This window comes from Silene latifolia, chromosome 4 (assembly GCF_048544455.1).
Source record: "Silene latifolia isolate original U9 population chromosome 4, ASM4854445v1, whole genome shotgun sequence".
NCBI lineage: Eukaryota > Viridiplantae > Streptophyta > Magnoliopsida > Caryophyllales > Caryophyllaceae > Silene > Silene latifolia.
Window position 1 is genome coordinate 4,071,477 of NC_133529.1, and position 12,745 is coordinate 4,084,221.

Below are 12,745 nucleotides of genomic sequence, written 5' to 3' on the forward strand. Positions count from 1 at the left end.
GTTCCTCGGCGTACTTGTCAGCGCCAGGAGAATTGACGCCAATCCAGAGAAGGTCCAAGCAATACTGGACCTACCGGAGCCGAAGAACCGAAAAGAGGTTATGATGTTGACCGGGAGAATGGCGGCTCTCGCCCGTTTCATCTCTCGGTCAGCCGACAAGAGCACCCCATTCTTCAAAGTGTTGAAGGGGAATAAAGACTTCAGCTGGGGGGAGGAACAGAGCACAGCTTTCAGGCAACTGAAAGCTCATCTTCAAACTCTCCCAACCCTGTCTAGGCCGATGCTGGGGGAGACGTTATATCTATACATAGCCGTTACCTCGGCCACAGTCAGTGCCGTAATAGTCAGAGAAGAGGACAAGAAGCAACACCCAATCTACTTTGTCAGTCATACACTGCTGGCCGCCGAAAGCAATTATCCATTGATCGAAAAAGCAGCCTTTGTTGTCGTCGTTGCCGCAAGGAAACTAAAACCTTACTTCGACGCACATCCCGTGATGGTCCTAACCGACCAACCATTGGAGAAAGCATTGGAAAAATTCGAAAAATCAGGCAGGCTCATCAAATGGGCAGTAGAGCTATCCGGCTTCGGCATTCAATACAAGCCGAGGCCCTCGATAAAAGGGCAGGCACTTGCAGACTTCCTGGCCGAGTGCACATATAAAGAAGAACCGAATCCCGGAGTATGGGAAGTATTCACCGACGGATCCTCCACGACGAACAGCTCAGGAGCCGGCGTCCTAATCATCAGCCCAAAACGGAGACGAGTTTGAGTATGCCTTGAAGTTTACCTTCTCGGCCTCAAACAACGAATCCGAATACGAGGCGGTGATAACAGGAGTCGAGCTGGCTAGAGCTGCCGGAGCAGAACACATTGTGTTGAAGACAGATTCACTGTTGGTGACTAACCAAATCAGAGGAGAGTATGAGGCTCGAGACGATGGGATGATAAGATACCTGGAAAGGGTGAAAGCTGATACAGCGAAACTAAAATCTTTCCAAATCCAATGCGTCCCCAGGTCTGAGAACAACCGAGCCGACGCTCTCTCAAACCTTGCCAGTTCAAGCACCAAGAATGTCAGCCGAACCGTGCTAGTGGATATCAGGAATGCTAAAAGCATTACTGACACACTCTGCATGGTGGGCGACATAGAAGCCGAGACGACGTGGATGACTCCGATAATGAAATACAAACTAACAAATGAGTTGCCGGAGAACCGCAGTCTATCTCAGAAGATAAAGAGGATCGCCGCCAGGTACTTGGTGTTCGAAGGAGAATTATACAGAAGGTCTGTGATACGGCCACTATTGAAATGTGTCGGCCCAGCCGACGCGGAGCTAATACTGACAGAGATACACGAGGGCATCTGTGGACATCACATGGGGGCGAGAACGTTAGCCCACAAAGCTCTCCGAGCCGGCTACTTCTGGCCTACCATGCTAGAGGATTCCAGAACTAAGACCAAGAAGTGTAAGAACTGTCAAATGCATGCTCCGGTGATACATGCTCCTTCCCGAGACCTGCAACCGGTGCTTAGTCCCCTTCATTTTGCACAGTGGGGGATGGATCTATTAGGGACATTTCCAACGGCCTCCGGAGGAAGAAAATATCTGATCGTTGCTGTTGACTACTTCACCAAATGGGTCGAAGCCGTCGCAGTACCTGCCAAGACCACGGCGGCCGTGAGAAAAGTGATTTGGGAAAACGTTATAACTCGATTTGGATTGCCCCAAGTCATGGTGTTTGACCACGGCCGAGAGTTTTGGAGCGACATGGTTATGAACTGGTTAGAAGAGCTCGGCATCAAATTCGCATACTACTCCGTCTGCCACCCTCAGAGCAATGGGCAGGCGGAAGCAGCCAATAAGACGATATTGAACGGATTAAAAAAGAAGGTTGAAGATCTAAAAGGAAGGTGGGTTGATGAGCTACCCGGCGTCCTGTGGTCACTTCGAACCACGGAGAAAGAAGCAACGGGATACAGTCCATTCCACCTGGTCTATGGGTCTGAAGCCGTCCTGCCAATTGAGGCATCGGTGCCAACATTTAGAACGCACACCTTTGACCCAGTCGAAAATGAGGAAGGCCTGAGAGCCTCCCTAGACCTGGTCGAAGAAAGCCGAGACACGGCACGGCTCAACTTGGCGGTATATCAAAACCGGATGAGAAGGGCATACAACCGTAGGGTCCACAGAAGAGACTTAAGAGTAGGAGATCTAGTCCTAAGAAAGTCAGCCGCAACCAACAAAGGAAACATCCATGGTAAAATGACGGCCAACTGGGAAGGACCCTACAAAGTGGTTGAAGAAATGAGGCGGGTACATACGGTCTGGTGACAGACATGGAGGGTGTTCCTCTAATGAGCCATTGGAACACGGACAATCTAAGGAAATATTTCATATAGCGGCGGAGGTGTCCAAAACCATTGTGGGCACCCCAACGCATGATTATTCCTTATAAAAAGTGATCCAAGTTTTCCATCAAAATACTTCCCCTCCATAGTCATGCCAGAGTAGACGCCGCAAATTAAGCCGGGCAGTCACTACAGACATGTTCACAACGGTGGTTGGGATAGCAAATCTGATCGCCTCGGCTAAGACCGTGCGCGTAAGAGGAAGCGACCAACACGCCAACATGCACAAAACCGCGCAGTCCATCCTTATCAGGAAACACGACTTGCCAATAGCAGCTGTTAACTCGCAACAACGACCAGTTTGCTTAGGAACGTATAAGCACTGTTGAAACGCAAATCGAACGCCTCGGCCAGACCGAGAGCGAAAGAGGAAGCGATCAACACGTCTACAGATACGAACACCTCGGCCGTTACCCCGAAGAATGACGGGGACACAACGGCTGATACGTAACATGTTCACAACGGTGGTTGGGATAGCAAATCTGACCGCCTCGGCTAAGACCGTGCGCGTAAGAGGAAGCGACCAACATGCCAACATGTTTAAAAAGAAAAGAAGAAAAACGTTAAGTACAGTTGAGATACGCATTCTAGATGCCTCGGCCAAGCCAAGGGTAAAAGCGAAAAGAAAAGAGCGCTCAACTATTAACGTACGAAGACAACTCAGATGAGAATGAGATAAAGACCCCGGCCAAGCCGGAGGCAAAAGAAATAGACTCTTATTAAAAAATTTACAGGTGGTGCAAGAAAGAACACGACGGCCGTCCCCACAAGGGGTAGCCTAACTCAACCTACCAAAGTTTTACAAAAAAGAGAAGGGTACAGCAAAAGGTTACAGACATAAGACATTAAGTGCCAAAAGATGGCAGGGAGGAAAGGCTCAATAGTTGGCCCCCGAACAGCTGAAGCTATCCGAAATGCCAGGTGAGTCTGGTGACGACCGCCCGTCTCCCTATGCTTGTTGCTGCTCGCCGCCAGCACCAGCAGCATTGTCTTTAGTGGCCGGCTCAGAAGAAGGCTTGGCAGCTTCACGTGTCTTTGCCCTTGCAGCCTCCTCTCTGGCCTCCTTCACCTTTGCAGCATGAGCCGCCTTGGCCTCAGCCACCCGAGCAGCCTTCTCCGCCTCCACCTTCTCCGCAGCCGCTTTCTCCGCAGCATCGGCCATCTCATCCAGAAGCCGGTCAAATTCTGGCCATGGGAAGGAGCCTTCAGGAACGAGCTTCTTGATTGCCTCCCTGGTAGCCTCTTCATCTTGGTCCCGGTACTGGGCACACATTTTAGGGATGACCTCAATTTGGAGCATCTCAATGTCCTCCTCCCTCTGGGCAAGGATAGCCTTTGTGCCGTTGTGCGCCTTTACCTCTGTTGAATGCAGAGACTTCCATTCTTCCCTCTTAAGAACCGCAGCGTCAAAAGCACCCTGAAGTTTGTGGGTTAATATCCGTATAATACCCTTTAAATTTAGGACTATAACGTAAATTTAACATGCGAATATCGTCATAAAACATAAATACAATGGAGAAACGATAAGGATAAAAATCAACCTCGGGTCCTTTGATGCACGGCGTAAAGAACAGAAATCAAACGAGATTCCCTCCTAATTGTTGCACCCAAGACCTTGTCCGAGATATGCCCTTGTGCTAGAAGGTGTTCTCCAATTGCCTTGCAATATTGGGAGAACTTGATGTGAGTTTTTCTCGAGATGTGAGATCTCAGTTTCAGAGAAAACTTAATCTCCAAAACCCTAGTTTTTCTGTAAATGAAAATCGCTAGGTCAAAAAGGAGAGGGAGCCTCTCCTTTTGTTGCCTCGGTCCGCGGGTCATGAGAGGAGGGAGTGGGCTTTCCACTTTCTCCTCATTTAACTCGTGGTCCGATTGAACCGACCCCATTCGCTAAAAATGTATATGACGCGGTTTATTATAAATCGTCATCGGTTATCGGCTATTAAAACATCAACTAATAACACGGGTTAGTTGAAGTATTAATACATGTCCGACAAAGACAATATTGTATAATTACATTCAATATACATTAATCAAATATAAAACGCTTATATTTAATTTTACGAATTAACTGGTTAATTCGCCTTAGCCCATGATATTTAATCCGTATTAAATATAATATCTCAACATCACATTTTGACTAAATATTAGTCAAATAACTCAGACTAACTGGTTAGTCAAAATCGGCATCTACATGACTGTATTTTCATACTGTCACGTCTCTCAAACGTATCCTATAGGTGTGACTTTTAGGGACCAGTTGATCACCGCCATCTGTATGACAATAACGTCAAACTTATCTAGCAAGCCAACCGTTATTGATAAACGTGGATCAACTGATAATAATACCAAAAGTATGCCCTTTGATCCTTTTAGAGGTTTATAAGTCCTTGCACTAACTGTTAAGGACACCAACCCCAACAAGCTCCCACTTGTCCGTACAAGTGTATGTGCAATGACGTTATCCGCACTAACTGGAGGACACAAGCTCCAACAAACTCCCACTTGTCCGTACAAGTGTATGTGCGATAACCGATTCTCATATTCATTTAAAATTTCTCCCACTCAATGTAAAACAATTTGCAGATCCGGATCCACAAAGGTCGTATTTTACAATCGATCTGTATCTAGAGTGGTTTCCCCGACTAGAGAGTAACTTAACTGATAAAACGAATCCGTATTCGAGCATGGCCATGCATTTCGATTCTGACTCCTCGAGTGGCCCCGAGAAATATCGAGTACACGATAAAGGCTGAATATTTCCTTCAACTCGACTCCTTCCGATCTAAGCACAGCATGAAATGACCCAGAAAAAATCTACTTGGCCCCCTGTTACGGATGACCGTGAGAAAGAAACCAAAGTCACCCAAAATCTGCCTTAGTCTCAAGAGACCGTCGATAGTCAAAAGAATCGACTCTTAGGATCACCATGGAAGTCCTATCCACGACCGGGCACCGAATGTTATAAAACATTTAGGACTCCACGTCGATGTCACAATTGTGTCCTACGAAATATCCGTATAAATCGCCTCGTGATTGGTGGTCAACCGGTTGACTTATGGCTCGTTGAACCCACCATCAACCAACGTCACAAAATAATTGCCGAGTTATCGGCTCTCATGTGGGCAATTAAGGACCGAAAAAATATAATGTTCGTTCAGTTCACTTTGTGGTGTTCAAAAATTGTCGCACAATTCCACATGAAAAACAAAATATATAAATATCAAAACGATGATGTTGTATAGAGTACAAAAGGGAATGAATCTGATCCATAAAAGAGTACTACAACTTAGGAACACGTTTAATTCCCATGGAATTAACGTGCCCTTCATGCTTATCTTGTCGTAATGGTTTAGTGAGAGGATCTGCTATGTTATCATCTGTAGCAATCTTTTCTATCACTACTTCCTTTTGCTCCACGTAATCTCGGATTAGATGAGCTTTCCGTTGTACATGTCTAGACTTGTTGCTAGACTTAGGCTCCTTAGCTTGGAAGATGGCACCACTATTGTCGCAATAGATGGTGATCGGGTCATTCGAACTAGGCACTACGGATAGTCCATGTAAGAATTGACGCATCCATATCGCTTCCTTTGTAGCTTCAGACGCGGCATAGTACTCGGACTCAGTCGTAGAATCTGCTTGTAACAGATTTGTTTCGAACTCTTCCGGTGATGCAGCGCCATTAAGAGTAAAAACGAATCCGGATCGAGATTTCGAGTCATCTCGATCCGTTTGGAAGCTAGCATCTGCGTAACCGGTTGCGCATAGCTTTTGATCGCCTCCATAAGTCAATGCCCAATCTTTAGTCCTCCGTAGGTACTTAAGAATGTTCTTGACAGCTAACCAATGTGGTTCACCTGGATGTTGTTGGAATCGACTTGTCATACTCAATGCATATGCCACGTCCGGACGTGTGCATATCATGGCATACATGATTGATCCTATAGCCGAAGCATAAGGGATCCGTGCCATGCGCTCTTTCTCTTCCGGTGTCTCTGGTGCCTGAGACTTGCTCAAATGCACCCCTGGAGCCATAGGAAGAAACCCCTTCTTGGAGTTAGTCATGCTGAATCTCTCTAGGACTTTGTCTATGTAAGACTCCTGACTGAGAGATAACATCCGACGTGATCTATCTCGATAGATACGGATGCCTAGAATTCGTTGTGCCTCACCCAGATCTTTCATCTGGAAATGGTTTTTCAACCATACTTTCACCAAAGTTAAGAGAGGTATGTCATTCCCAATCAGGAGTATGTCGTCAACATACAATATTAGGAAGACAATCTTGCTCCCACTCGACTTGATATATAGACATGGTTCCTCGACCGATCGAGTAAATCCATTTTCTTTAATCACTTGGTCGAAGCGATGATTCCAACTCCGAGATGCTTGCTTAAGTCCATAAATGGAACGCTTAAGTTTGCATACTTTCTTAGGATGTTGTGGATCGATGAAACCTTCGGGTTGTACCATGTACAACTCTTCCTCCAAAAAGCCGTTTAAGAAGGCGGTTTTCACATCCATTTGCCAAATTTCATAGTCATGAAAAGCGGCAATCGCTAAGATAATCCGAATGGAACGCAGCATGACTACGGGTGCAAAAATCTCATCGTAGTGCAAACCTGGCACTTGGGTGAAACCTTTAGCAACTAGTCGTGCTTTGTAGATATCTTGTTGACCTTCCACAGAATGCTTTATCTTGTAAAGCCATTTGCATTGAAGGGGACGAACCCTTTAAAGGTAAGTCAACAAGATCCCACACGTTGTTCTCATACATGGAGTCCATCTCGGATTGCATGGCCTCAAGCCATAGCTTTGAGTCAGAACTGGTCATGGCACCTTTATAGGTTGCGGGTTCACTACTCGTTAAGAGTAGAATGTCATCTATGTCATGTTCCTCGACCATACCAATGTATCTGTCCGGAGGAATAGAGACTCTTCCCGACCTCCTAGGTTCCTCAGGAATGTTTACCGCAGCCGGGATTGTAGGAATTGATTCCTCCAATGGTTGCTCGGTATTTGGTTCTGGAACCTCCGACAGTTCGAAGGTTCTATCACTCTTTGCATTCTCGAGAAATTCCTTCTCTAAGAATGTCGCACTAGCCGCAACAAAAACACGTTGTTTGGTTGGCGAATAGAAGTAATGACCAAGGGTTCCTTTAGGATAACCTATAAAGTATGTCTTGACCGATCGCGGGCCGAGCTTATCCTCGTGTCTCCACTTGACATAAGCCTCGCAGCCCCAAACCCGTATAAAGGACAAGTTAGGGACCGTTCCCTTCCATAGTTCATATGGAGTCTTGTCACAGACTTTAGACGGACTTCGGTTAAGTATTAGAGCGGCCGACAAAAGAGCATAACCCCATAATGAATCGGGTAAAACCGTGTGACTCATCATGGATCGAACCATATCAAGTAGTGTTCGATTTCTCCGTTCGGACACACCATTCAACCGAGGTGTTCGGTGGAGTTAAGCGTAGGGAAATCCCACGAGTCCTTTAGGTGTTGATCAAACTCGTGAGAAAGATACTCGCCACCACGATCCGAACGCAGTGTTTTAATCTTCCTACCTAATAGGTTCTGTACCCTATTCTGGTATTCCTTGAATTTATCAAAGGATTCACTTTTGTGCTTCATTAAGTAGACATAGCCATATCTACTTAAATCGTCCGTGAAAGTGATGAAATACCTATAGCCTTCTCGTGCGGTGATTGACATAGGACCACATACATCCGTGTGTATGAGTCCTAATAGGTCAGCAGCGCGCATTCCAACACCTTTGAAGGAAATCCGAGTCATCTTACCGATGAGACATGATTCACACGTGCCAAATGATTGAAAATCAAAGGCCGAGATAGCTTCATGTTTGATGAGCTGTTTTACGCGTTTCTCATTAATGTGTCCCATACGGCAGTGCCATAGATACGTTTGATCTTTGTCACCAACCTTTAACTTTTTATTCATTACGTGTAATATTTCCGTGGTCTGATCTAAAACATAAATTCCGTTCATGGAGATCGCTTTTCAGTAAATCATATCGTGTAATGAGAAAATGCAAGTATTATTTTCTATTACAAATGAAAAACCAAGTTTATCAAGTGCAGAAACTGAAATAATGTTTTTCGAAAGACTAGGTACATAATAGCAGTCATATAATGACAACTCAAATCCGCTAGGAAGCTGGATCACATATGTCCCCTTTGAGATGGCAGCCACTCTTGCTCCATTCCCGACACGCAGGTCCACCTCACCCTTTACGAGGGGTTCGATGTTTCGGAGCCCCTGCACATGATTACACAGATGAGAACCACAACCAGTATCAAGTACCCAAGTTCCGTAACTTGCGTGGTTAATCACAATCATATGAATAAAAGTAGAAGAAGAAGACATACCAACGGGTTTAACGCGACTCGCTTTTATGTCCTCATGATAAACGGGACATGTGCGTCTCCAATGCCCAGTCTTGTGGCAATGATGGCATTCCATGTTTTCATTCTTGCTCTTTGTCGTGCCCGATGAGGTGCTCGACTCACCAGGCCCACTCTTACCTGAACCCGACTTCTTGAACTTCGCCTTACCCCTCGCTAGGTTTGCTCGAGCTTTGCCCTTACCCTTTCCCTTGTTTGTCACAACGAGAACATCTTGTTTCATGCTCCCACTGAACTTCATGTCCTTCTCGGTCTGTACGAGAAGGAAGTGCAGTTCATGGGGACTTTTCTTCAAATCATTCATATAGTAATTCGCTCTAAATTGCGAAAAACCATCGTGGAGTGAATGAAGCATGCGGTCGATAACAATGTTCTCGCTGATGTTACAATCAAAGGTCTCCAGTTTCTCGACATTCTCAATCATCTTTGAGAATGTGTGGGCTAACAAAGTTGGCCCTTCGGAGTCTCGCATCAAAGAAGCGAGTGGTATGCTCATAGGTCACGATTCTCGGTGCTTTCGAGAATTCCTTGGTGAGCGTGGTGAAAATCTTGTTCGCACCATGGGCTATGAAGCGTTTCTGCAAATTGGATTCCATTGCAAAAATGAGTACGTTTTTAATCGCACCCGCTTCCATACAGAAATCATTAAACTTGGTGATTTCACTCTTCTAGCCGTGGGACTGGGTTTGCGGGAGGGGCTCTAATAGATATTTGAGCTTCCGTCAAAGCGGCGGCGGCATTCCGTAATGCCGCCTCCCGGTCGCGAAGTTTGATCCATCATTCTTCAGTCGAGTAGATTGATTCATCTGATTCATAAAGATCCGAAGCCAGGACTCACGGTCCAATGTGGCACTTGGCATTGGGTTATCAGTAGAACCAGCCATTTGTTATTAAGCAGTTTTAAAATTCGTGATCTACACTGAAAAAGAAAGAAAAACAAGAACGATATAAGCAACTCATCGAGGTGATTTAAGTCTATTAAAATTTATTTTAATGTGTAGACTCAAAGCACTTGCATAATTGATCTCCCTCAAGAATGATACAAGTGATCCCAAGACTCAATTTCTGTAAATTGATAAGCCAACTGTTTAGCTAATTCTTCCGGAAGAACTCTTGGTCGATAGATTTCCGTAAATCCTATCTATAGTCCACCATAGTCACAGGATCGTACGAGTGACCATAGTGTTGAGATAAAATAGGTCAATCGGTTCCAACTTACCCGACGTAGAAGGGGTCATATTATGCCTACCGACGAAGAAGGGACTCATTGGAGTTTGACCTATAAAGACCGTTCTCAATTTTTGTTTATACGAGGAAGATCCCATCAACTTAATGATAATTCATTTTAAGTGAACGAATAACTAGCGTCTGCGTGAATGAATCAATTTAGGTGATGACTTAGCATGATCGTGTGACATGAGAATGTCAATGAAAACTAACTCGTGACCTCTATATGTGTCAGTTTTCATGCAATAATTAGGTGGTTTGGTTTTTAGGCGGAAAATGATGCATATTATCGTTGCGAAAAATAAATAAAAGAATGCAATACGTAAATAAAAAGGTCCTAGTGTGGCCTATCCTAGTATAAGAACATAATACAACTTTGGAATCCACCGTTGGACCCGAAAAGCTTGTCTTGATGTTCCATCTTGATCCAAGTAGCGGGAGTGAGCATCCGGTCTCCATCTTTGGTCTTCTCAAAATTACAATAGAAATTACAAAATATAAACCTATTTACATTCTAATTAAAACTGTAATTACAAGTGAAAAATCCAAAACGGAGATACGAGATCTCAAAATACAACCAAGACCGTGTTCCATCATTACGGTAACACGTTCTACTAAGGCCACACTAAGTTACAACTGATTGTAAAATTAAATACGTAATAAAAGGCATTCACAAGGATTCAAAAAAACGATAATTAAATGCATCAACTAAAAACAAATTCATTCGTGACATAATTCTGTAATTATGTTAAAATTATCCAAACCACCTTTTAATGATTAAAATTCATGTGATAAAACTGCTTCTATCAATTTAATTTTAATCTAATACAGTCCGTTACTTTAAATACGCTTTAAAATAACTTAATGGTACGTGTGTGAACCGTTTCACAATCATAGCGAGTGTACAAATATCCGTATAATGTACATTTTGTAGCCAAAAGAAAATTTAAAGCAAAAGGAATAAATTTTCAAAGTCATTAAAGCAGTAAAATCCTCGATCCAGGGACACAGGTGCTCGATCGAGGAACGAAAGGGCTCGATCGACTGAACTGCTAGTCGATCGAGAGGTGTGCTAATCAGGAAGTACTCGATCGACAAAACTGGTGGTCGATCGAGGACTCATATCAGCAATACTGCTCGATCGAGTACGAGGACTTCTCGATCGAGCAGTGGGGTTTTAAAAGTGGTCGATCGAGTACAACAAGGACTCGATCGAGTAAAAACATGTCAGAAAAACCATTCGATCGACTAAAAACATGCTCGATCGAGGGAAAAAGTTTCTGGAAAACATAAAACCCTCGTGAAAACAGTTTGACAAAACAAAACCTACTGCAATTTTGATCAAAACCACATCAAAACAAATTTACAATTTGACAAAACATGACATATTGTTATAATTTCCGTATAAAACAACAATATGCACAAAACAAAACGTAAAAAGTGAATCAACCGTGTAAAACATGTCACGGTTTCAACAAAAAACGCAACATCCGTGTATACAAGGCACGGATTTCGAGACAAACATAACCGTTTCAAAATCGTTTTATGAAAAACACATAGAAAAATTTACGTGGCCCCGCTCTGATACCACTTGTGGGTTAATATCCGTATAATACCCTTTAAATTTAGGACTATAACGTAAATTTAACATGCGAATATCGTCATAAAACATAAATACAATGGAGAAACGATAAGGATAAAAATCAACCTCGGGTCCTTTGATGCACGGCGTAAAGAACAGAAATCAAACGAGATTCCCTCCTAATTGTTGCACCCAAGACCTTGTCCGAGATATGCCCTTGTGCTAGAAGGTGTTCTCCGATTGCCTTGCAATATTGGGAGAACTTGATGTGAGTTTTTCTCGAGATGTGAGATCTCGGCCGAGAGAAAACTTAATCTCCAAAACCCTAGTTTTTCGTAAATGAAAATCGCTAGGTCAAAAAGGAGAGGAGCCTCTCCTTTTTTGTTGCCTCGATCCGCGGGTCATGAGAGGAGGGAGTGGGCTTTCCACTTTCTCCTCATTTAACTCGTGGTCCGATTGAACCGACCCCATTCGCTAAAAATGTATATGACGCGGTTTATTATAAATCGTCATCGGTTATCGGCTATTAAAACATCAACTAATAACACGGGTTAGTTGAAGTATTAATACATGTCCGACAAAGACAATATTGTATAATTACATTCAATATACATTAATCAAATATAAAACGCTTATATTTAATTTTACGAATTAACTGGTTAATTCGCCTTAGCCCATGATATTTAATCCGTATTAAATATAATATCTCAACATCACATTTTGACTAAATATTAGTCAAATAACTCGAACTAACCTGGTTAGTCAAAATCAGCATCTACATGACTGTATTTTCATACTGTCACGTCTCTCAAACGTATCCTATAGGTGTGACTTTTAGGGACCAGTTGATCACCGCCATCTGTATGACAATAACGTCAAACTTATCTAGCAAGCCAACCGTTATTGATAAACGTGGATCAACTGATAATAATACCAAAAGTATGCCCTTTGATCCTTTTAGAGGTTTATAAGTCCTTGCACTAACTGTTAAGGACACAAACCCCAACAGTTGAAGCTATCCGAAATGCCAGGTGAGTCTGGTGACGACCGCCCGTCTCCCTATGCTTGTTGCTGCTCGCCGCCAGCACCAGC